The 25,029-nt window shown below is 40.5% G+C and overlaps 1 long non-coding RNA gene across 1 annotated transcript in view; it reads left to right on the forward strand.

Moving 5' to 3' along the window:
• The first annotated feature begins 7,698 nt into the window (after positions 1-7,698).
• LOC146682505 (uncharacterized) overlaps positions 7,699-25,029 on the forward strand; it is a 73,733-nt gene continuing 56,402 nt past the window's right edge. The window contains exon 1 of the long non-coding RNA XR_014917674.1: positions 7,699-7,718. This is a non-coding gene — a long non-coding RNA (uncharacterized LOC146682505). The remainder of the gene's footprint in view (positions 7,719-25,029) is intronic.

The raw sequence follows: 25,029 nt of genomic DNA on the forward strand, positions 1-25,029 counted from the left end.
ATAGGAATGAATTAAGTTTTTTATTTTTTATTTTTTAGGTTTTTAAAGTAGAGCCTCATCTGGAAGGTCCCATCATTGTTGGGGAGGATCTCTCCATTATCCACGCTTTCATGAAGCTCCTCTCCATCTTTCCTCCAGAACACCTTGGCTCTTTAAGGATAGAAACCTGCAGCGTGGCAGCTGACTGGAGAGGAGGAAGTCTTCTGGAGGAGAGACACTGAGGGAAGAACTACAGAGAGAAAGGAAAAAGTGACAAATGTTAGATTCTGATTTGTACTCTATCTTAGAAAAAGGAAGCCATATGAATTTCGCCACAGAAAGCTCCTCCCATAGTGGAAATGCTTCTTTAAAAACTTGGCTTGAAGAGCTTTTATTATGTTGAAATCGGGCATGTTCCATATTCCATCTTAGTTTGGTGATGACAGCCTGTGGTTTTGGAGTGATCTGCAGTGATCTGCAGGTCAAACACTATAAAGTCTTCTTCATCATAACCATACTGATTGTATCCATTAATTTCTCCAGTCTACACCCACTGCACTGTTACAGGGACAAAACCAAACTACCAATTTGTGGGTGGAGAACTTTTACTCTCTGGATTCTTTTGATTTATTTTAGCAGTGTGGTAGGTTGACCATGAAATTTGAGGGCTGCATACATGTCCTGCTAACACCGGGGATAGCCTTTAACAATAAAAAAGAGAATTAAATGAAGCTTATGCCAAATTTTAGTAAGTATGTGAGTACATACAATCTGTATGATAAATTGTAAATGGACTGATTCTTATATAGCGCTTTTCTTTTCTCCCGGAGCAGTCAAAGCGCTTAACTCGTCTGCCTGCTTTCCCAGGTGTTTAACTCCTTCTCTATTCTTTACATCATTTCCACTTTACCACACTGTAAAACTCAATGCCAACATCAGCATTGTAGTAAAATAATTTTCATGCCCATCTTCTTCAAGCCAATCAGTCTCCACTCAGCATAGTTTAAATCGCACTACTTTGATCCTCCCTTGCATTCTGCCTTAATTTCTGGCACAGCTTCGATTTCATTCAGCTGTGATGGACCATCAGAGTCTAACAGCCAAGCAGCTTACAAGGACATGAACTGCTGCACGTAACAAGGCTAATTTACATCATGGAGCCCTGGTCTCAAAAACTGGCATATGTAACTCTGTCTGTAAGCTGGATTTAAGTGCTTCAAGTTTTACCAACATGTTTAGTGGCATCTTCTGTTAATACGGAACATGACGTCATGTGGTTGGTTGGTTGCGGCTAATTGATTTACATTAGTTTATGTTGGCTAACCAGTGGGCGACCTTGCCATGCACGTATAAGGAATGTGGCACATCACGAACCAAAGCATAATCATGAATTGTCTGAAAATCACAACCATTTCTTTGGCCACCATGAGGTGGGGGATTTAGAGACTGGGCACCCAGCAACAATCTGGTACTTGTCCTGCAGACTGCTGAAGTACAATAAACACTCTGTAGGGTCAACTTATGGAAAGCACCTCATCCTGATGGTGTACTAGGATGAGTACAGCAAGACTGCACCATGGAAGTAGAGAGGTCTTCACAAGCATCTTTAACACATCTTTGTCACATTGCTCTGTTCCCGCCTGTTTAAAAATATCTTTAATATGCCATTACCTAGGGTGACCAACCGTCTTCTTTTCATTTTTCACGTTCTGTCCAGGGCGTCCAGGGGGATTTTCGAGATTGATAAAAATGTCAGTGATTTCCTATATTCCGACAGAGGACCCATGTGTGTGACATCATCCCTGAACTGCTGCTTTGCGAGTTGTTCTGCGCTCACAGACGGGACAGACAGCGCGCAGCAACGTGCCTAATGATGTTTAAAAGATCCCAGATGAACTGCAAAAGAAGTTTCCCTCGTTCCAACCCAGTACTGGTAATTTTTCTTATGCAGATGAGGCATTATTTCTGTACCATTATTTAATTATGGGGCTTTTACGTTTTTTGGGTTTTTTTTGCACTTGTTGACTTGTAAAAGCCTATATGACATAGTCTACAATTCACAATTCATTAACTGCACAGAGAAGGCATCGTTTAAATATGTTAAAAATGTTTCTTTAAGCAAGTTCTTAATGACTGAGCCAAGTGTCCTCTTTTTTGGAAATCAAAATATCGTCACCCTAATATTATCAAAACAGACTGCATTAATGAATTAAATTAAATTAAATTAAATTACAACCACAGTCACCTTAAGTAACTTCATAGTGTAAGGTAGAATCATCATAGAAAGCTCACGGCTCTCCAACGGGAGATTGAGAGACCAGTGTCGGACTGTTAGAACAGCTTTGAAATTCATATGAGTTGTTCGCACTAAAGTAAAAACCACCATCACTTCATGCGGAGACCCCTTCGGCGCCAGCTGCGGCCTCAAGGCTGGAGCTGAACAAAACACCCTGATAACGACTGTGTTTATACTGTTCCCCCCATTCCATGCAAGGCCACCTGGGTTGGCTGGAAGACTACTTAGCCTGGTGGGGTGAAGGACACTGTCTCAGCTGAACTCTGGACACACACACACACACTGATATGCACACACTGATCCCCCCTCCCTTTCCAAACGCCTTCGATGCTTGTGCCCTACCGGGGAAGATGGCAGTCGACTGGACCAGCGCAGACATGCTGCAGGACCGGATGCGCTGTCTACACCGGCTCTCTCTTACCCTTTACCCACCCCTGTTGCTTGTCTTGTGTTTCTATGGTGTATTGATAGTCATGTACTTTTTGTGCTGAGGTGTTTTTTCTGTTATCAAACTGTTCTCCCACTAGGAGCTCAGTCTGAGTGGAGTTTCTTTTCTCCTCCTCTTACCTCATGTTATGTATTTTCGTGGTTTTTTTCCTATCAGCCTACCTTTCTGACATGTCTCCCCAATGTGATGTTTGTATAAAGTTGGTCAGAAGGTTCCTTTGTAAGTGCGCATGCGTCATTTGCGTGCTGCCTGCTGTAACCCTAATTCCCTTCGGGATTAATAAAGTATTCTGATTCTGAATAACAATAAATAAAACAGCAAAACGGTGTGAAATAGGAGTATCACAAATCTCAGTGAGACAAAGTTTAAACCAATTGACAACACAAGGTCCAGTATGTGTCCCTGCAAATTCAAAAAAGACTTCTATGCTGAATTTAGCAAGTAAAATTCCAGTTTATGACAAATGACTGCACTTCAAAGGTGGAGGAGGGGTCAGATGTTGACTGTCGACATCGGAAACTGGATTTTAATACAGTTGTTAGGCCCAGACCTCTGCCTGTAGTTCGAGGGGAACTGGAAAACATACAGTCAAGAGGAAAAGTTCTCAGAATGGGGTGAACTCTCCAGCACGAAGCCAAGTCTCTGTCAGAAACATAAAATCCAATTCACTAGATGTGAAGGATTCATTTAACTGAAAAGTATTGTTTATTAGAGATCTAGCATTTATAAGAGTCAAACGAACAATTTTCTCCTCACAAACTGTTGTAGAGGTGCAGCTCAATGGGCAAATGTTCCCATCATTCACATCGCAACACCTGGTCTGTTCTATTTACTTTTTTTTATTTATACATTTGATAAGCATTCCAATATCTTAATGAATACAGAATATAGATCTAGCACAAAGCAAGAAAGTGCGAGATAAAGCTAATCAAAAAGGTATTGGCTGAAGCAAATGCGTGTTATGCCAACCCTTTTAACAAAAGATAATTTAGGAAGCAGCTCATTTACAGGCCTTGAAGCAAAAGAGTAAAACAAAACAAACAAACAAACATAAAAACAAAACAAAACAAGTCCATCTTAGATGAGTAAGTACTTTAAATGAAATTTCATAACGATAATCCACCCAAAACAACCAAGAGTTTTAGTATTATTATTATTGCTCTTCTAATTCTTGATTTATACATTTTTCTAATACTCTGGTTTTAAACATGTTTTAACCACCAGCAAGTTAGGTAAACCCGGATGAGCAGGAAAGGCAAGATGGATCCACTGAAGCCCCAGTGATCGTTGAGTTGGGAAAAAAAATCCACCTGAATAGCAGAAAGAATTAAACCAACAGCCACATCTCAGGTAAGATTTAGCTCTCAGCAGAAGACCTACACATCTCCCCCTTCATCTGAAAGATTAGATGACAGCAGGCAAGTAAACAAGTGTGCTGGTTTAAACACCAGTGATCGTAGAGGGGTTGAGGTTTGATCACCCACATTATGCTTTATCCAAGTTTTGTGGGATGACTTGATATCAAAGAGTGCTTGGTCGTCATATACCACAAGAGCAGACACACATTGGCAACAAACACAGAATAAAACAATAGCAACTGCTAAGTAAGTTTCAGTAATTACAACAATGAGAAACTAATTCTTAAGTATGTATGGTGTGCCATACTTGAGGCTGCAAGAACACATAATGCTTACAGTAAGTAATCAGTATTGAGAGAGGGTTTATCTCTTTTGTGCTAATATTTTGGGTTGAAAGAAGTGCTCATAGCTCACACAATCACTTAATCCCAGTTTTAACCCAGGCTAATATAACACAGTTACTGTACATTGATTAATACATTGATTAAAAAGCAAAGTGACAGGATTTGCTCTAAAAGCTAGAGTGCATAGTTATTGTCTTCAAAACACTAAACTGTAGTGTTACAACCACTGCAGTTTAGTGTTTTGTCCAATTTGATGATGATGTTCTCATTTGCAAAGGAAAAGTGAAACAGAAAGACATATTCGAACTGAGCTTTTTCAGCTTCCCATCGCAGTTTGGTGGTGACAGCCTGTGGTGATGTGGCGATCCACGTCACTGTTTGCAGGTCAAATGATAGAAGACTTTCTACATCATGCCCATACAGATTGAAGCCATTTATCTCTCCAGTCTCAACACCCCATTCACAGCTATTCATTCTTTGCAAAATATGAACACCTGAAAAAGAGAGACAGATGAGATCTCAGCACATCTTACAACTGATATCCACTCCAGGTGCCGAGGATCGTTCTTCATAAGGTTTTTAATCCACTCTGTTTTGAGTTCTGGTCCCCTTCCATTGCTGTCACAGTTACCTCCATTATTGTTTTTTATTAATGTTTTATAAAACGTTACTAATCATTGTCACATTATTGAAGTAAATATGTGGCTTAATTTAGATTAAAAAGCAGAAAAAAAATTACTTAGTTTAAACATTTGTAATTCTGTTAGAGCTCTGAAAAAAAATCTACTTCTTGCAACTTACATATATGTTATCGTTAATTGATGCATTCATCACTCGGTAACTTACAGAATCTTCTTGATAGCCAAACTACTTTGAGCTAACAGGAAGGCAACAGTAACAAACAATCACCCATTACAACCAAGCAGAAGAACATCTCTGAATGAACAACACACTGATCTGAGAAATACAGGGCCAGTCTCATCAAGTGCTGACACAGATACACAGATATATAAATTACATAGGCAAATCTATGTACTGAATGCATAATGTACTGAATATATATACATATTGATAATAGCCACTGGGGGAGGGGAGCAGCTCTGCTTGCCTTTCTGTAAAGCCCCCACAGGTCACTGCAAAAACCCACAGTATGCTCCGCTTTCTCTCTCCCATTACATTCAGTGTTTTGAGCCTCCCCTGTGTTTGTGCAGCATGGCTGAGTCACGTGATGACACAACAACAAAACGCAGCAAAGCAGTTATGGTTAAGCTGCTTTCACAGACATATCAGACACATCTTTGATGAAACTGAAACAGTCTTCTGAACGTAGAAGAGAAAATTGACTGAGAATTGATTTAACCACGCTATTACTGACCAATACCAATGTTGGTATTAATACTATTGATTTAATAATTGGAGGTTATCATTGTGCAGCCAGCACATATCAATACATACCTAAATTTATTTATTTATTAAGAAAAAAATATGTATATGTAAATGAGCTGCTTGCTAAATTATCTTTTGTTAAAAGGGTTGGCATAATAAGCACGTGCTTCACCCAATACCTTTTTGATTAGCCTTGTCTCTTGCTTTCTTGCTTTGTGGTCATTTTTTTCTTCTGTATTCACTGAGACATTTGAATGATAATAAAACCCTCCACTTCTACAGCTTCTCTCAGCAGAGGAATAGCAGAAAGAAAGAAAAAAATGGACTGAAAGATTCATAACCAAATTCAAGGCCTATACTCTCTGGCCAGTTTAATAGGTACACCTGTTCAACTGCTTATTAACACAAATATGTAATCAGCCAATCAGATGGCAGAAAATGTAATTTAGTGAATTTAGGGATCTAGACTTCTTGGAAATACAAACATAGCATATAACAAAAATAAAAACATAATAAAAAAAAAAAGAAATCAAACGTTGTGGCGTACACGTCACAATCGAGCCCTCTCTCTCTCTGACCCAAAAATAGTCATTGTGTATAACTTTAATTTAACCAGGAGAGGGCAGTGTTGCTTTCCTTTTGCGTGATTTACACGTGTTTTTGTTGTTGTACAATATCAACCACCTGGGATCCCAAATTCTTAAATCCACTGTAAATGTAATAACCTTCCAAATAAAGCTGAGCTCTGTGTATTGCTGAATTCTAAATTTCAGTGCTAGACTAAAAATAAATCAAATAAATGTATTGTTTTGCTGATACAAAATATCATTTTAACTCTTTTAAATTCCACTGACTGCAATCTGTCTGAGTGTATAACTGAAATCTAACAAAATTGTAAAAATCTATTTGAGTTAATCTGAAATCATACAGATTAACTGTATGATTTCAGATTAACTCAAAAAATGTAAAAATTAAACATAATTTATGGACACCGTTTGATTTCTTTGCATGTAGCTATATTAACATTTATACATTTAATAAATCATGAAATTAATACGCGCATGTTCTCGTAACAATGCAACTAACTGTTTGCTCTTCATTCAGTGAAGTGAGCATCACACGCTGCTCATATAAAACATATTCTGACAAACAGCCGCACAGCTGAGCCTTTTTTTTTTAAAGAAACTTGAGGGATAACTTCCCAAAGTCTGACCTGCATCGGACCATCCGCTCAGTGTCCGTGGTTACCATGGTTACTGCAGAAGCTGCTATGAATTAAACAGTTGTCCCTGAGATAACTTACCGGAGACATGAATGTTTGTTTTCCCTTTACAAAAGAATTGGATGACTTGGATAACTAATAGGAGTATCAGACTCCACGTGCCATGTCCTCGGAAATCTGGACTCGTGTGGATTTTTCAAGGACAAACTGGTAAGAGTCGCACACCACTATACTGAAATAAAGAAGCTATTACTGAAATACACGTGCTATATTATAAACTATGATATAAAACTTAAGGTTTAGTTATAAAGGACACCTTCCTACCTTTAGTCTTATTCATGAGCAGCATCAGTTGTCTTCTAACATCCAAGAGTCTGCACGATGTGTTTCATAGGTCCTAACTAGAGATGGACGGTCCGATACTGACCTAAATTACTGGATCGAATATCGGAGAGAAATAAAAAATGTAATCCGATCCATTAAATATCAAAAAAGCACCTCACAAAACTTGCGACCTGGCGTAACTCGGCTCATAACCGTAGCACGTCGGAGCATTATGCATCAAGTGATAGAGCGGCTGTGGCGTGCAGGACCTGTCACGGTCTGGTTGAGCATTTGGAGCCTCGCCACCAAACCGGCATTTCATCTCCAAGAAAGTGATCCCAGAGAGAAGTAAAGCAAGTGTGTAAGTTCATCTCTGAATGTTTGTAAAGCATTCCAGCGTTAAGCTTATCAACCGATATATGGAGCGACTGCCTCTTCTCTCCCCCTCCCTCTCCTGCTGCTACTTAAATCATGAAACTGATTAATGATCAGCTGATCGGCTTTTCTGTCGCGAGTCCATCTCTCTTGTTTGTTCGTGCCAGAAAGAGGAAACAAGCGGCTGAACAACAGCAGCATGTTTAAGCTTGATAATCTGTTGTTAGAATTTATTTAATATTACTTTCTACACCAGGATCTTTTTCTACGTAGCTGACGGCTGGTAACTGTGCAGGGGCGGATCTAGCAAAGTTTAGCCAGGGGGGCCGATAGGGCATGAACAGGGAAAAGGGGGGCACAAATATATACTTTTCTTTCATATTCTCTTTTAAAATGTCTGGCTTTTAATAAATAATTATCTGAATCTTACACCCAAAATTTTAATTTGATGTAAAAAGTATAGAAGACCATTACTGTATATAGTAACTATTAAGTCTAATATACCCTTGTAAGCTATAGTACTTTTTCCTTTGGGAAGGTACCACCTGTGCATTCTGCAATTCTGTTGAAGAAAGATGTTGAATCTATTTAAATATTGTAGAAAAATAATTGATTTCTGTGCATTTTTTTCACACTGCATCAAATTTAAGTTGATTACGTCGATTAAGCATCATGAGGTGGGGGGTGGTTCCCTTTTTTTATTTATTTTTTGCTGGGAGTTTGCAACCCTATTAGTTAGGTTGCTTACTCTTTTAAATACCAGAATAGGGAGGATGGAGTAGGTTTAAGTTTATTAGATTCATCAGTTTTGCTGAACTATGAAATATTTTCGGTGCAGTGTATTTTTTGCATACAGGTATAACAAAATAGCATTAGTGTTTTTTTTAAACTTGAGTTTGGACCCATACAAAATGCAGCAAGATATTAAAAAAAGAGTTTTATTGATTATAAAACACACTATATTGGATTCATATCGGTATCTGCCGATATCCAAATTTATAATATCAGTATCGGACATAAAAAAGTGGTATTGTGCCATCTCTAGTCCTAACATTAGGATCCCAGAACCAAAAAATAACCCAAAGGGTTAAAAAGATTTCCACATTGATGCAGATGATGTATATGATTGTGGGACTTGTATAAAAAAAATGTATATGCCATATTTGTCTGTGGAGGTTCTCAGTCATCCAGGTCATCGTAGTCAAAGGAGCTTGCAAAGAAAAGCGTCTGGACTTCTTTAAGCTGCTTGAAGACATTTCACCTCTCATCCTAGAAGCTTCTTCAGTTCTAAGGTCAAATGGCGGAAAGTCCCAGATTTAAACCCAGTGGGAGTATCCCCCCAAAGAGGGACAAAAGGACCCCCCGATGATCCTCTAATCATGGTGTGAAAATGGGTGTGGGTCCCAATCAGCCAGGGTTTCAGGTGAGCTCATTGTGAAACCTGGCACCACCTTATCATGCAATTTCCTGAGGTCAGATGGCCCAGGAAGTGAGTGGGCGTTAAGGCGTCTGGGGGAGGGAACTCAAAACTGGATTATAGATGGCAGACAGTTGGTGTCGTAAACCACCCTCTGTTCAAAGACGTTCGCTCACAGTGAACGTAAATGGCTTCTTTCACTCCTCTTTCAAACCATCTGTCCTCTCTGTCCAAAATGTGAACATTGGCATCCCATTTCACCGAAACAATAACATAGCGCACAGTGTGACGTCAAAAAAGGCACACACATTTGACGCTGCGCTTGTCTGGAGGAACGGAGTTTTCGAAAATCTCCACCCTGGCAGGTGGTTTCAAAAATCTCAGTTTTCAGTGACCAAAAACGCCATTTACGTGTGGACTAAAGGTGCAAAAATATGGGTTTTCAAAAATACCCGGGTACATGTGGATGTGTGGACAAAGCCTAAGGCTACGTCCACACTAATTTTTCTCTCCGTTTTGGCCTCCCATCCACACTGAGATGGCGTTTTCACAGATGGAAAACACAGCGTTTTGAAAACACATACATTTCAAAAGGGTGCTTTCCGTGGCAGTGTGGACAGCGAAAATGGAGACTTTCTAAAACGATGACGCATGATGCAGTCATGTGATCAATTAAACTAAGGCTACGTTCACACTGCAGGCAAAGCGCATCAAATCCGATTTTTTTTGACCCTATGCCACCCATATCCGATCATGGTATGACAGTGTGAACGGCACAAATCCGATATTTTCAAATCCGATTTGGGTCACTTTCGTATGTGGTACTGAATCCGATACATATCTGATGTTTTAGAAAGCGACTGCTGTTTGAACGGTCATGTCGCATTAAATCCGTCTTTTACGTCACTGACACAAGACAGACGCCAATTATCAGCGCCGGGGAAGCGCCCGAGAAGACATCGCGAACGCTTCCTGGCCATCCCGTGTAGATGTTAGTGAAACTGTTGGGAAGACAACGTGAACATTTTATTTGTACTATATAATCTGCAGATTCTGACAGAAATCTGCAACTATCCTTTGAAGCACCGCTACTCTCTAAAACAGCAATAAGGATCATTATTAGGTTATCTACATTATTATGTAAATAACAAAATAACTTAAAGCAAAATTTGGGAAACGTAAAGTCCGAAGTCTTTCTATTAAGGGCCATCAGTCAAACAATATTGTTTGCTTTGGGTCTAAACAGAGCGCGTTGTGTATGACATCTTCTTTTGCGCATGCGGGCCGCATCGAGCGTTCACACTAGAGCGCGTTTGCTGTCGCATTTTATTTGTAGTGTGAACAAGCAGACAAAAAAATTGGATTTGATCAAAAAATCGGAATTGAGCATTAAGACCTGCGGTGTGAACGTAGCCTAAGATAGCGGAGGGCATTATACAGCAGTGGTTTTGTTTGCTCTCAATTTTGACAGCCTATTAAAGATTAATATCAGTCTGTACATGCTCCAAATAGCTATACTTCAAATTCTTTAACTTTCACTCGCTTTTGCAACTTTGTACTTTTGTGTTACTTGCAGCAACAACTGTACCTCATTGTTATTCCATTTAAAAAACTTGGTGCTTTTCCTCAACATTTTGCTGCGACATTTCAAAAAGCCGGAAAGTAAATAAGCGGCAGACAGAAATGAGGCAGGTCAGATCATCTTGGGTTTCACATATGAGCAGTACTGGAACGTAAGCGTTTTCGGCTGTTTCAATGTGGACGCACAACTCTGTGAAAACGACTGAAAACGCTACTGTGGACGCGGAGCGTTTTCACACACGAAAACGCCTTTCAAATCTATCCGGGCTACTATTAAAAACCAAAACAAACAAACAAACAAACAAATAAAAAAAAACATTAAAAGTCACAAAAACCTACAAGGGCACTTAACACCACACACAGTCAAACAAAATACACAAAAAAGTATTAAACAGAAAAAAAAGTATACAATCCTAGTAATTTGCACCCCCACAGGTGAACTGCTGCCTGAGCCAAATGTAGTTGTTGTGATATTTGATCCCAGCGCACTCCAAAAAGGAATGTAGAATAGTTCTGTGGCGACTGAAACAAGTCAAACATCGCTGTAAACAACCATCAAAACGCACGGGCAGGGGATCACGAAAGCCCGACTACTTGGGCACAACAATTATAAACCGTCTCACAAAATAAAACTGTAGACAGGAAAAGATAGCAGTTCCTTAAAGGATGGGCCCAAAACAGCGGCTGCTGCAGGCGTTTCCCTCATCCTGACACATATCTTTATATTTTGCTGGGCAAATTTGGTTACCAGGAACAGTAATTTCTTGACAAATGTGCAATCATACAGGTGTGGTGAAAAGTTTAGATTCACTCCTTATGGGTATGAGTGTTATGGGAATTTGGGTTTTTAATGATTTAGCTGAACTGTTTTTTGTTTTTTTTTACCTGAATGGTATGATTGTACAGTATTGTATCTTTAATGACTTTAAAAAGTAAGAATTGGGTGCACACGTTTTTAATTTACTGAGGAGAACAAACAGCTATATGGCAGCTGTGTCACTGACAACTGACAATCTAAATGTTCTTGCTTAACAATGACTGTAAAAAAATCAACATTGATCAGAAACTTTTATTCCTCGTTTATGCAAACAGATTGAAAATTGGAATTATTTCAAATATACAGTTATGTTGTTTAAAACTGTTCACTATAAATGAGTTTTTAGCTTCAGCCTAAACTGAAAATGTATACACAATCTGAAGACAAATAAAACAAAGCTCAAAATCAAGATCTTTTTTAAATTTTTTGTTTTTTATTATTTGTTGGTAATAATTTCATGTGGTCTTTAGTGAACAGTTCCACAAGTTCTTGTTACTCTTCTGGGCTTTTAAATAAAGTGAGTAATCTTCTTTGTAACGCCAGGTAAACTTTAGCGTACACATGAAAACATCCTAGAGAAGATATTTGGTCTCTTAAATGGTGCATTTCTTATGAAACTTTTGACAATCTCTTTGTCAACATTTCGGTGGCCAATTTTCATTAACTGCATGACAGTGTTTGGATATTTCCACTTATCCTGGAGTTCATTGTATACTGCCACGCTGACCTCTTCAATGTCCTCCAAGGAGATTTTGAGCTTTTTGGACACAATTTTAGCCCAGACTTTTTGGGCAAGCCTCTGTTTAATGGCTTCATCAGCCCCTAGAGGCAATTTCCCTGCTTCATTTGTATTGCTCATTGCGTGCATAACCAGATCTCTAGCAAATCGTTCCACAAGTTCTCTGTACTCGTCTCGGTTTTTAGATAAAGTGAGTATTCTTTTGGGTAATGCCAGCAGATGTCTGGTGAATGTTGGGACAGTAATATCATCCTCAAGCTCTTCCTTCAGACTTGAAATCAAATCTTTTTCCTTGCACTTATGCGCTCTACAAAGATTGGTGAAAATGGCTTTCGCCATACTGGGCAGCCTCTTTGGACATAGATCCAAATGTTTTCCCTCAATTTCAGGCCAGATTTTCTCAAGCAGACGATAACAGTTGGGAATCCTTGTGGAGTCTTTGTGTTTAGGGGAGACTTTCTCTAAGGCCCGTGAAACTACCAACTGAGTAAGTGCATAAACAAACATTTTTTCTGCAGACACATCATCAGATGCCAGACTGATGACAGAAGAAGAATCAACTTCTGACTCATGTACAGCTGGAATCACAGGCTTTTCCACGGGACAAGCTTCTATTTTGTCCCAGTGTTTTGTATCAGCTGTGGGCTTTTTCTCCATACAGCTTTTCTTTGGTTCTGCTGTGGCTTGGGATTGTGTGTCCACATGCTGAAGACTTGCACTGGCCTCTGTCTCCAGTTCCGGAGTTTCGGTTTTCTTATCATCACCACAGTTGTCTACAGATATTTCTGTAACCATGTCTTCCTTTGCTGGTGTTACCCCTGTTTTCTCATGGGAATCAGCGTCCACTGACTCAAGACACTCCTCTGTCAGTGTGGACACCGGAGCTCCCTTCTCCATGGTTGTCTCTGTTGCATCCACTAACATGGAGCAAAGTGATGTTGTGGCAGGTATGTCTGCTCCGGTGTCCACATGCTGAAGACTTGCACTGGCCCCTGTCTCCAGTTCCGGAGTTTCGGTTTTCTTATCATCACCACAGTTGTCTACAGATATTTCTGTAACCATGTCTTCCTTTGCTGGTGTTACCCCTGTTTTCTCATGGGAATCAGCGTTCACTGACTCAAGACACTCCTCTGTCTGTGTGGACACCGGAGCTCCCTTCTCCATGGTTGTCTCTGTTGCATCCACTAACATGGAGCAAAGTGATGTTGTGGCAGGTATGTCTGCTCTTTGTGAACTAAATGTGTTTAAATGTTGCTCGCTGTTCTGATGCATGAATGCGCTCTGAACTAAATCGCAGGTGTTTATGGAGTTCTGGAGTTCTATTTATAGGGTCGTGTCCTGTAGGCCCCGCCCACTGCCCTTTGATAATTGCCAAGCCCCGCCCACATCGAATGACTGTTGCCTAGCAATCGCTAGATGATAGTAGCACGGATGGGCACAGCCACTGTGACGTCATCCAGTGTTCTTTGATCAAAGAGAAGTAAGTGTTGGCTTTCTTGCTGCTCAGCAATTGATAACAAAGAACCTTGAAATGTGTTTTTAGCTAAACTTTGACACAGCTGCAGCACATTAATAATAATGAGAAGCTACTTAATATATATATATATACACACACATATATATATATATATATATATATATATATATATATATACACACACATATATATATATATATATATATATATATATATATATATATATATATACACATATATATATAAGGTGTGTTGATTTCTCCCTAAGATGGCAAACTGAAACACTCAGTTGGTGACTTTATTTCCCTGGATGATTGAGAATGCATCAAGATGAAACACAAAAGGAAGTTCACAGCTTTTTGAAGCTCCCCCACCCCCTCAATCACACACCCCCACTCCCCTCCCTCCAGAATTCCCAGGTAACAACCTAATTTACATATGAATGACTAGCCAATTTAGCTTCCACTTGGCTGAAGCTAAAGCTTAGCTAAAAGCCTACCAGCCATTTGGCTGCTCTCCGGGTTTTAAAGGTAGAAAGGTAGAAGCCTGGGACTCCTAGTGTTAAAATATGCAATTTTCACGTGCGTGAACCAGAAATGTGGGAGGAAGTAGTGCCAGACGGTATGTTTGCAAGATGGCAGCTGTCGATCTAGCGTTTGAAGAGAGAGTCTCCCTTCTCTATTTACTGTGGAGAGCAGAGCAGCGGCGTAAAGGACATCCTGACCGTACCTGGGTCCATCAGGTCCTCCACGAGTGTGAGCAGTTTGGTGAGTTTCACCACTTGCTCCAGGAGATGCGTCTGGCTGACGGCCACTTTCAGCGGTACCACCGTCTGTCCCTCGCCCAGTTTGAGGAGCTGCTGTCCCGCGTCGGTCCAAGCATCGCCCGCTCAGACATCACAGACGCATGGACGCCGACCTGCAATTAAATTTAAATCTTGAAAATATCTTAACCCATTGTTGCGACTTCTATCCACAAATAAAGCCGCTGCCGGATGAGTTTGTTTCTGTACTGTGACGCGTCTCCAATAAGCCATACTAAGTCCCACTTGTGTTTCACGTATTTATTTAAAACTTAAACAATAAACGTTTGCTTTCAATCAAAACAAATAGCGCATGTATTAACTTACATCGTTTGTGAGCATTTGTATTTGTATTGAATCTTTATTTTAAACATGTTTAAATAAAAACAACAGGGGAAAAAAGAGACAAACAAACAAAAGGAAAACAAAGCAACAATATTTATAAGTAACTTACATGTTCAAAAGGACTAGGAAGAAGCATAAGCTTATTTAATCCCACCCCCTTTCCACTATTTAGTAATTAATAGTCAACACTTTTTCTTCACTCAGAAATTCATTACAATTACATTACATAATGCATGTAATTTTTATTTATTTAACCCCAGTAATACGTCAAAAGATATACAATTTACAGACATATATGCATACTTGTGCACCCACAACACACATATATACACATCACTGTTGTGAAAATAGTGGGTGAACACCCGAGCCACCTCCTCCCTGATGAGTACGCCTGTGTCACGTAAATAACACGCGATCACCTGAGGTGCAGGAAAATCTAAACACCTGTGCCACCACAATAAATAAACAAAACAGAAACATTCACTTTGGCTCTTACACACTTTTTAAAACCCTTTTTGTATTTATCTATTTATTGCAGGACATTAATAACAATGAGAAGCTACTATATGTATATGTAAATGGTAAATGGCCTGTATTTATATAGCGCTTTACTAGTCCCTAAGGACCCCAAAGCGCTTTACATATCCAGTCATCCACCCATTCACCCATTCACACACTGGTGATGGCAAGCTACATTGTAGCCACAGCCACCCTGGGGCGCACTGACAGAGGCGAGGCTGCCGGACACTGGCGCCACCAGGCCCTCTGACCACCACCAGTAGGCAACGGGTGAAGTATCTTGCCCAAGGACACAACGACCGAGACTGTCCAAGCCGGGGCTCGAACTGGCAACCTTCCGATTACAAGGCGAACTCCCAACTCTTGAGCCACGATCACCCGCTTTGTATATATATATGTCCTGCAGCTGTGTCAAAGTTTAGCTAAAAACACATTTCAAGGTTCTTTGTTATCAATTGCTGCGCGGCAAGAAAGCCAACACTTACTTCTCTTTGATCAAGAACACTGGATGACGTCACAGTGGCTGTGCCCATCCGTGCTACTATCATCTAGCGATTGCTAGGCAACAGTCATTCGATGTGGGCGGGGCTTGGCGATCATCAAAGGGCAGTGGGCGGGGCCTACAGGAGACGACCCTATAAATAGAACTCCAGAACTCCATAAACACCTGCGATTTAGTTCAGAGCGCATTCATGCATCAGAACAGCGAGCAACATTTAAACACATTTAGTTCACAAAGAGCAGACATACCTGCCACAACATCACTTTGCTCCATGTTAGTGGATGCAACAGAGACAACCATGGAGAAGGGAGCTCCGGTGTCCACACAGACAGAGGAGTGTCTTGAGTCAGTGGACGCTGATTCCCATGAGAAAACAGGGGTAACACCAGCAAAGGAAGACATGGTTACAGAAATATCTGTAGACAACTGTGGTGATGATAAGAAAACCGAAACTCCGGAACTGGAGACAGAGGCCAGTGCAAGTCTTCAGCATGTGAACACACAATCCCAAACCACAGCCACAGCAGAACCAAGAAAGAGCTGTATCAAGAAAAAGTCCACAGCTGATACAAAAGACTGGGACAAAATAGAAGCTTGTCCCGTGGAAAAGCCTGCAATGCCAGCTGCATATGAGTCAGACGTTGATAAATGCAAGGAAACGGAGGCAAAAGGAGGAAAAGACAGCATCCTGAAAGAAATATCTGTAGACAACTGCAGTGATAATAAAAAAACAGATACTGCAGAACTGAAGACAGAGGCCGGCAAATGTCTTCAGCATGTGGACACACAATCCCAAGCCACAGCAGAACCAAAGAAAAGCTGTATGGAGAAAAAGCCCACAGCTGATACAAAACACTGGGACAAAATAGAAGCTTGTCCCGTGGAAAAGCCTGTGATTCCAGCTGTACATGAGTCAGAAGTTGATTCTTCTTCTGTCATCAGTCTGGCATCTGATGATGTGTCTGCAGAAAAAATGTTTGTTTATGCACTTACTCAGTTGGTAGTTTCACGGGCCTTAGAGAAAGTCTCCCCTAAACACAAAGACTCCACAAGGATTCCCAACTGTTATCGTCTGCTTGAGAAAATCTGGCCTGAAATTGAGGGAAAACATTTGGATCTATGTCCAAAGAGGCTGCCCAGTATGGCGAAAGCCATTTTCACCAATCTTTGTAGAGCGCATAAGTGCAAGGAAAAAGATTTGATTTCAAGTCTGAAGGAAGAGCTTGAGGATGATATTACTGTCCCAACATTCACCAGACATCTGCTGGCATTACCCAAAAGAATACTCACTTTATCTAAAAACCGAGACGAGTACAGAGAACTTGTGGAACGCCTTGCCAGAGATCTGGTTATGCACGCAATGAGCAACATAAAGGGGTTGAAGAAATGGCGTCCAGCTGAAGAAGTTATACAGAGGCTTACCGAAAAGATCTGGGCTAAAATTGTGTCCCAAAATCTTGAAATCTCCTTGGAGAACATGGAAGATCTCACTGTGACAGTATACAATGAACTCCGGGAAAAGTGGAGAGGTGCTGACAATGTCCTGGGGTTTATGAATAATGGAAATCCAAGACTTGACAAAATGATTGTCAGAATTTTCAAAAGTAAGGCCCCATTGAGAAGACCAAATATCTTCTCTAGGATGTTTTCATGTGTACGCTAAAGTTTACTTGGCGTTACAAAGAAGATTACTCGCTTTATTTAAAAGCCCAGAAGAGTAACAAGAACTTGTGGAACTGTTCACTAAAGACCACATGAAATTATTACCAACAAATAATAAAAAACAAAAAATTAAAAAAAAGATCTTGATTTTGAGCTTTGTTTTATTTGTCTTCAGATTGTGTATACATTTTCAGTTTAGGCTGAAGCTAAAAACTCATTTATACTGAACATTTTTAAACAACATAACTGTATATTTGAAATAATTCCAATTTTCAATCTGTTTGCATAAATGAGGAATAAAAGTTTCTGATCAATGTTGATTTTTTTTACAGTCATTGTTAAGCAAGAACATTTAGATTGTCAGTTGTCAGTGACACAGCTGCCATATAGCTGTTTGTTCTCCTCAGTAAATTAAAAACGTGTGCACCCAATTCTTGCTTTTTAAAGTCATTAAAGATACAATACTGTACAATCATACCATTCAGGTAAAAAAAACAAAAAACAGTTCAGCTAAATCATTAAAAACCCAAATTCCCATAACACTCATACCCATAAGGAGTGAATCTAAACTTTTCACCACACCTGTATGATTGCACATTTGTCAAGAAATTACTGTTCCTGGTAACCAAATTTGCCCAGCAAAATATAAAGATATGTGGAGGGGCCAAAGACTTTGAACATTACCATACATAAAACAAAACTATGATCTCTTTAAGGTCTGCCAATATCAAACATTAAAATAGTTGACAGCAAAGGGTCCACAATTAAAAAGTTTTTCTAGCAATACAAAGTGCTGTGTCACCCCTAAGGTTCAAACATGTAAAGTGAAACACACACTTGTTTCATAGCACATGAAAATAAAAACTAACGAACTATTAAATCATGATACATCCTAAGTGCAGAGCCAGCACTGGATAGTTCAGGTGTACTATAATCAAGCGGTAATGACAAGAACTGCTAAGATACCAAGAACATACCCACAGAAACAAACAATGCTGTTACCAATATTCTTATCTGTACGATATCAATGGAACTGATAATATGAAATATTAGTCAGATATTGCTTTTTTTTTCTAGTATGAATATAAAAAGAAATAAATTAAATAATTACTGAAGTGTATGCAGTTAGTTACAGACAATTGCAGCAGTGAAATTCTGGTTTGCATTTCTACTTTTTACATTCACTGGAAACCTCATCTATAACATCTGATTAGAAAATTACCTCATGTTTAACATTTGGCTGGAAAAAATAAGTAAAAGTAATGAAAAATGTGAGGGCTGATTTAAGTATTCTGGTCTCTTCCAGTGCGTATTTCCATATCAAATCTAACTGAGGCACCAGCTATACCACATTTCTCTCTTACTCAATGATGACCTGTTCATCAATGTGATCTGGCTTATGTGAACTCGCACTACGCCTTAAAATCTTGGAGTCTCTCTAACATGTAAGAATTGTTCTCCTACATATTCATGCCCCATCTTAGCTTAAAGATCTCACAGTACTGTATAACCCCACCAGAGCACTGAAGCTCCTTCCATTCTTTCTCCAGAATATCACGGCTCTTTGAGGATAGCAACCTGTTGCGTGGCAGCTGACTGGAGAGGAGGGAGTCTCCTGGAGGACAGAAAATGAGGGAAGAATTGCAAAGAGAAAGTAAAAACAGACACATGTTAGATTCTGAGTTGTAACCTTGGAAAAAGAAAGCCATGTTACTTTTTCTCTTACTACACTCAGAAAAATAAAGGTTCCAACTGGAACCAAAAGTGGTTCTTTAGACTGATGCCATAGAAGAACCTTTTTTGGTGCCACAAAGAACCTTTCAAACAATGGTTCTTTGAAGAACCATTTCTTTCAGTGGTTCATTGAAGAACCTTTAAAGGTGCCCCAAAGAACCATCAAGAAATGGTTCTTTGGGGCACCTTTAATGGTTTTTCAAAGAACCTTTTTAAAAATGGTTCTTTAAGAACCATTTTTATACAGTAGCCCCTTTCTGTTTTCACACGGAGCATGGGATACTGTAATCTGTCTGGAAGGTCACATTATGGTTATAGAAAATCTCTCCTTTAAACACATTCATGGATGTCCTTCCATCTTTCCTCCTGAAGATCGTGGCTCTCTCAGGGTAGAAACTTGTAGCTGGCAGCTGACTGGAGAGGAGGGAGACTTTAGGAGAAGAGACACTGAAAGAACAACTGCTGAGAAAGAGCTGTTTAAAACAAATGAATGATACATCTTTTTAAACTGTGTAAATAAATCATGCTCCATCATCTGATGCTATTTTTTCCTTGTAATAACACAGAATTAACAAGATTCTGTACTACACTGATGAAAGCAGAAAAATCCTTCCCAAGTAGTTTACATATAATGACTCCCTACTGTAGATGCTTTGCTGAACTCATAGACTTGTGGAAAGTGGTACAAACTGTTTTCTGTAAAGTGTCAAAAAGTAACCAAGTAAAAGTACATTTAAAGCATTATTATGTTTTTTTTATTTGTTTCTCATTTGTTTCTGAGTTTCCTTTAATCACGGCATCACGTCTGGCTTTTGAGGATTGGTATTGCACTTTGACAAGCAGGTCCTGTTTGAGTGATTTCTTGAGAACAGTTGTGACAGTAATGAAGAAAGAGAACTCAGCTTCACAAAGAAACACCACAGTTAATTGTTGGGGGAGCAATCCCTTTTTCGCACAGGAATATGTAGGCTTCCTTTTTTTTTCAATTGTTAATAAACATCTTAATTCAGAAACTACATTTGGTGTTAACTTTTGTGATCTATTTGATCTGAAACATTTAAGTGTGACAAATATTCAAAGTGAGATCATGAGGGACTTTTAAATACAGACAGAAAAACTGGTGATGCCTAACCAAGTGGAAGTAGTAGTGGAGGGCAAGCTGAGGAAGATGGCTATAGTGACAGATGTTGCTATACCGAGTGACAGCAAAATCACAAAAAATGAACACGAGAAGCTGGAGTAATAGCAAGGGCTTAGAGAAGAGCTCAAGAAGACTGTTGCCAAAGTGCTTGCTCATAGGGGGTCATATGATTGTTGGGTTTTTCTCTGTATCTATGAAGCGCCTTGAGGCAACTTTTGTTGTGATTTGGCGCTATATAAATAAAATTGAATTGAATTGAATTGGAGGGAAAAGGCACCAGTGTTCCCAGTGGTAATTGGGGCACTCGGTGTAGTGCTCCCCAAACTGGGTGAGTGGCTCGCAGGAGATCCCAGAAACAACTTGCCTGATAGAAGGCAAGTTCCTAATTTTCTGTTAGGATCTCCACTAGTTATTCTCACATATCAGCCAACATAAAAAACAAACAAACAAAAAAAAAAACAATAAAAAACAGAAAAAACATTCAAACATCACATTACAGACAATATTCTCATTCTCGCATCTTTCCCGTTTGTTTTTTTGTTTTTTATTTGTTTACTTCTCAGTTGGTTCTTTCATTTTATTCCATTTGGTGAAAATATTGTTCTTTACATCAGAACTTTAACGTTACAGGCAGCTGAACACACCAGCAGGTGGAGCTAAAGGTCTCGTGTTTCAGTTCTTACAAATGGTGCAGAAACTGGTCCTGTGTGTTTGTGTATGTGTGCATATATGCATGCCTTCAAATAAATTACAAGAATTAATAATGCTGCCACAGATGTGACTCTGGAAGAGTTCGTGGCATGGGAGTAAATAGAAAAATAGTAAACTTGCATTTATTAAATAGAGATGTTTTTTTTTTACATATTTACTACAACTTCATTTCATTTTCATGAGATGTTTAATATCTACAGCTGTTCAATAGAAAGAAAACTTAGAAGACATTTAAGCTTCTGTTTCATGTCCATCACTATTTCTCTTTTTCCTCAGGCTCATATGGACTTCGGAAGTTCTGTGAGATTTTTTTCTGTTTGAGTGAAGCAGGTCTCAGCATGTTCAGACAGAGCTGCTAGGACAGGAATGTTGCTGATATGCATCTTACTGCTGTGGAAACAAATGGTTTGATGATTCTATAACAGGGGTGTCAAACTCAAATACACAGTGGGCCCCAAAATTCAAAACAGGAACAAAGTCGCGGGCTAACGTTAATATTTATTGAAAAATATTTATTCCTCCAGATATAAGAATGAATCTTTTCTTATGGACTCAAACACGTTTGAGTATTCAGTTTTTTCTGAAAAACTGAATATGGAACAAGCAAAGCTTAATACTAAACAATATATATATTAGCTGTATAATACCAGTAGGCCAGCTCTAATAGTAATTTGGTATGGCTTTGCGGGCCAAATGTAATTAGGCTGCGGGCCAAATTTGGCCCTCGGGCCAGAGTTTGACACCTATGTTCTATAAGAAGAGGAACAAGTGACTTTAGTAGACTGCTTCTGGGTGCAGTTTTCTCTGTGGTGGGGTTGGGTGGACTGTCCCGGGCTCTGTGGGGCCGGGGGGCGCTGCTGCGCTGGGCCCCGGTCTGGATGGGCCTGGGCCCCCTTTCCCTGGCGGGTCGCGGAGTATGGGAGTGCCTACTGGGGTCAGCAGGGGAGCTGGCCCCAGGGAGGGGTCACCTGCCCCTCCCTTCCTTCCCTCCCCATCTCCAGCTGCCTCCCTCTTCCCGCTCCACCACAACCACCCACACATGCAGGGCCTTGGAGTAGGGGTGTGTCACCAGGGTGCAGAGGAGACTACCCCCCCCCCCCCCCCCCCCCCTCTGTCCCCTTCTGGCTGCCTCTGCCTCAATTTTATCCCACAACTTAGACATTCACATTACTCACACCCTCATTACACATACATATAGGATCTTGGGGGTGGGCACAATACACGGAGTCCAAGTTACCATCAGGGTGTACACCCCACCCCTGGCATCGTTGCCCACCTCTCAATTTTAAATACACGTAGACATTGAGGGCTAACAGGAGGGACTATGCGCTTACCTGCTGCTCTCTGGCAGGTAGCTCCATGCCCTCCTGGGTTTTAAATGCACCTTAGAACACACATGCATCAACACTACAATGAGCGGGTGGAGGGAGGTTTGGAGTCTTCTCCCACCCCCGTTCTCTGCGGCCTGCTGGAGCAGGGGGGCTAGGAGGAGTTGGCCGTCCGACTGCGGTCTGGGGTGTGGGGCCTCCCTGCTGCTGCGGAGTCGGGGCGGTCTGCCTCTACCCACCGCAGGGAAAAGCGTAACACCACCTGGGTCTGGGTGCATTTCCCCCTCCAGGGGCAAGGGTACCTAGACCCGGTTTGTAGAGTACGCTTGGGGAGTGTGATCGTGTGTACAGCGTCTCTTTATGTCTAGCTCCACGTTGGTTGAGTGTGGAGTAAGTGCATATGAGAGCATGAGGGTGGGAATGGATGTTTGTATCTGTGTGTGCCTGTATGTCTGTGTCTATATGTCAGGTTGGGTATCAGACGCCACCTCTCTGGGGACATCTCAGGCCCTCCAAGGTTTGGAGGCCTATCTCCCCCTACCACCACTTCCCCTGCCAGTGGTGGACTCCCTCAGGTGTCGGTGCGTTGGTGGTTCTTTGTGTCTGGGGGTGGGCGTCCGGGTACACACCGGCTCACTCCTTGGCGGCCGCTTATTGGGGCTCGCTTGGGCCACTTCGGAGGTGGGGTGCCCCCGGCCTCTCGGCCTGGGGCTCGGTCACTCAGGCACAGCTGGCTGCCGGCGGAGCTCACGGGCGCGTCACTGCAACTCCCCCTGGCTTCTGCTCTGCGGCTGCTGAATGAGCCCTCATCTGGGACTCTCCTCAGTTCTTTCTGGAACAGTGGCGCGGCTGCCCCTCTGTGGGTCTTCCTTGGTCTCTTGTGTTCTGGGGGCCTCTGGATGTCTGGAGTTTTGATCTCCTCCATACCTGCTTGATACCATAGAGGACGGGGCTGTGGCTCCCCACACTCCCTAGCAGATCATTACATGGAGAAACCTTTGGAATGCAAGCATGCTGATCCACACAGGTATGCACACAGGTGTACACATGGGTATTCACAGACGCGGACTACAGCTTTCTTGGCTGCTGCCTCAAAGCACACTGTGCGCTGTCTATCTTGCGTGCTGCACAATATTGTTTATTATTTAGTAACTATTGATATCTATTGCTAGCTAGTTTATTGTGATGGTGCTTTTTTTTTCTTATTATGTTGCTCTTTGTTGTTTGCTTTCTCTTCTGTTTTTTTTCTCCATACAGGTGACCCAGGTGTTTTGTTTTTTTTTTGTTTTTTTTTTTTTTCTCTCTTCCCCCCCTTCTCACTGTCTCTTCTCCCCTTTGGTTTTCTTTCTCTCCCTCTCTTTCTTTCATTCTTTCTCCCTGTCCTATCCCACAGTCATGTCTGTCCCGTTTGTAGCAACTGAAAATAAAATAAATTCATAATTATAATAAAGGTCAATCAAATGGACTAATATGGCAAGGCCATGATGATCCACTTGGTAAAATAAATCCGCTTGGCATCTTTCTTGGCCTTAAGACAACAATTCTGATGGCTATAGAGCCAAACGGGACAAAAAAAAAAAAAAGAAAAAAGAAGCTGAGATTGCAGATAATCTTCATTTTCTTCTAATCTCACATTCACATGAATTGGCTGCTTCTGCATCACAGATTTAAAGGTTTCATCATGATGATTTTTTACTGAAATTCAGTTGCTCACAAACATTTTCCCTTAATCTGACATTTAAATAGTGAAATAAAACAAATCTTCGCCTCAATCGTTTTGTACATGTTCACTATCAAGGGTCATCCAGGAGTTTTTTTAACGGGGTAATGCAGTGAAAAAAAGTGATATAAATGGCCCACAGGACATTAGAATATTAATAATATTTATATGTAGATATGTATAATAATATAAATGGTTTGTTTTTCTGTTTTATTTGCAGCTGTGTGCCCTCATGTATGTGTATTACAGGAAAAGTGACTGCACAAGAGTTTAAACATTATGTTTAGACTCTTAAGTAAAATTTATACTCCAACTTTAGCAGTTCAAAGGTTTTAGCATCAGTATATCAACAAGTTAAAATACTTGTGTTCACCATTTTATTGTTGCAGATATTTATGATGCCCACAGTACAGAAACGCCAAAACGTTACACACAAAGTGGCAAACTGACAGCCACCATCTGTTTTTCCAGACTGAAGTAAAAACACACATAATCAGCAAAATACCAACAGTACTGTGCAAAGGTCTTGACTCACCCCACATTTGTTCTGCGTTGCTTGAAACAGTGGAAATAGGTGCTGTGATATACTGAAACATATACTGTTTATGCATTTATATTTACAGGAATAGTTCTTCAGGCTTCTTGAACGACTTTCAAAGCTCTTCTTTGGGTGTTGGCTACATTTTTCTTCCCCTTTTCCAGTTATTCTTGTCACGGTTGAGGGTAATTTTGACCCAGCATTTTAAGTCTCTTGTGTTTTGGTTTATTTTTTGAATGATGGACTGTTTTCTGTTTCTCCGGT

This window comes from Copadichromis virginalis, linkage group LG22, assembly GCF_057382275.1.
Source record: "Copadichromis virginalis isolate Kocher_CV1m ecotype Utaka linkage group LG22, C_Virginalis_male_GT1.1, whole genome shotgun sequence".
NCBI classification, from domain to species: Eukaryota; Metazoa; Chordata; class Actinopteri; order Cichliformes; family Cichlidae; genus Copadichromis; species Copadichromis virginalis.